Source organism: Rhagoletis zephyria, unplaced genomic scaffold (genome assembly GCF_001687245.7).
Source record: "Rhagoletis zephyria isolate East Lansing unplaced genomic scaffold, Rhagoletis_zephyria_1.1 Rzeph_scaffold_01041, whole genome shotgun sequence".
Classification (NCBI taxonomy): Eukaryota; Metazoa; Arthropoda; class Insecta; order Diptera; family Tephritidae; genus Rhagoletis; species Rhagoletis zephyria.
The window spans coordinates 67,376-69,544 of NW_016158125.1; positions in this window are offsets into that span (position 1 = coordinate 67,376).

Consider the following 2,169-nt stretch of genomic DNA (forward strand, 5'->3'; position numbering starts at 1 on the left):
ATTCGGCGAACGCTAGAATAATTGATATAGAGAAAAGAGCAAAAACAAGATTCACATTAGAAAGCTTGAGAATAATGCAGAAAAGGGACAATGCAATGAATAAGAAAGAGGATACTGATGACATCGCTGCAGTTTATTTATTATGTTTATAAATATTAGTAATATTCAGTTCAGACAAAGCCACCACAAGCGTTGGTAACGATTTTTAGTTTTATGTTTCAAAGTTTAATTTTAAATGTAATGTAAGTTAACAACTCTTTTGTGTTAAATTTTACTATTTATTTTTTTATGTATTCATACGTTTATTAGTTTTTTGTTGTTTTGTTAACGTTTTATATATATTGCTGTGTAGGTAAATAAATGAAAAAATCCCCTGAAGATGCTAAAACTATTAGCGAAACGTCAGGAAAAAGCTAAATAAAGTCGTTTTATTTACACAACGGTTAGATCAGAAAAGCCTAAAAAATTTCACAATTTCAACAATACTAAACTGATCGGAAAAACAAAACAAATACATTATACTCGGAAGGCCTGCCGAAAAAATTTTTATTATCCGGTGCACAGCGATAAATAAATATACAACAGGGAACAAGAAGGACTACTACAAACATATGAAATACAAACACGGAGAACACACATGCACAAGCATGGGCGTAGCCAGGTAGGGGCAGGGGGTGCTCGAGCCCCCACCTAACTTTCAAATTTTCCTTATATATATATAAAATAGTACCCTGAAATGCCAGCTTAATAGGGTCGAGCCCCGCCCCCCCCTAAATTTTTTTTTGGCTACGCCGATGTGCACAAGGTTAAAGTATTATAGCAACCAAAAACAGAAGTTAGCTAAGCAGATCGAGCAATTAAAATTCTTGTTATAATGCAAGAAATATGAGCTGACCCCCAAACATTTGACAAACTCAGTTAAAAATTCAACAATAAATAGCACATCCTACAATATAGAACAGAAAATAGAGAAAGCTAAATAAATCCTCCTAATAAAAATGTTGAACATAGAAATAACACAAACAAACATGAGTATTAGAGCAGCAAAAAAGAACTTGCACTACACAGAAATCCAACTAAACTGCTCACTAAGTGTATCGGAGCTCAACACGTTTATCCAAAAACAAAACCTTTTATGTCAGAAGATCGCGAAGGAGAAAGAATCAACTCTCACCTCCAGAATTGAGAAAATTAAATACGAAATAACGCGAAAACTGGGAGTAAACATCAACGACAACTGGTTCGTAAACAAAACCAGCATCGTCTTTCTTCTGGGGGTAAAGTGGCTACTCTCATTAGGAAAGAAATTCACGCTGCCAACAACAAAATCCAACTTCTCGGCAGTCCACACGATTGCAGAAATGGAGCAAGTGGTACAATTGATAGGAAATGATAAAGATAAAGAACTAGCAAGAAATAAACTAAGCAATAGGATTTTACAATTCAAACGAAATATAAAAAACAATGCAGCCGAAAAGTTCATTTTAGAAGCATACAAAAAACAAAAACATTCCTCCGAGCATACACAAACAACATTATCATAACAGACGCAGATAAGGGGAACATAACAATAGCAATGTGTAGAACAGAATATCTAGAAAAAATTGGAAACCTACTAAGAGACAAGAATACGTATAAAACAATACGAGTAGATCCCACAAACACTCTGCAAAGGAAAAATAACAACTTAGTGGATGACATTTTCAAGTGTAAACACATAAACGCAAAAGAAAAGCAACAGCTTACCAGTATTGCAGCAACAGCTCCAAGACTTTATGGGTTGCCAAAAATCCATAAACCTAAAATCCCTCTACGTCCTATTGCCTCGTCTTATAAAGTCCCATGTTCAAATTTGTCTAAATATGTTGGAGAAATTCTAAAGCCACTCATCTCTGAAGACCACAATATATAAAATTCGTTCCATTTAAAAAAAAGTAAGTGCGCCTGGGCCACACTGTAGAAGTGAAACTTACGTTACTTATCTATCCATACATACACACATCTGCTTTTGCTTAGTTATATTTGTTCGCTTTTTTTTCTATCAATGTGCCAATGTCTATCAAGATCCCTACCTCTACCACTGTTCGTTTTAATAACATCCATTTTATCCTGTTTTTCCATTATCTTCATTTTTATCTTTATACTCTATCGATAACAAAATCGATTATA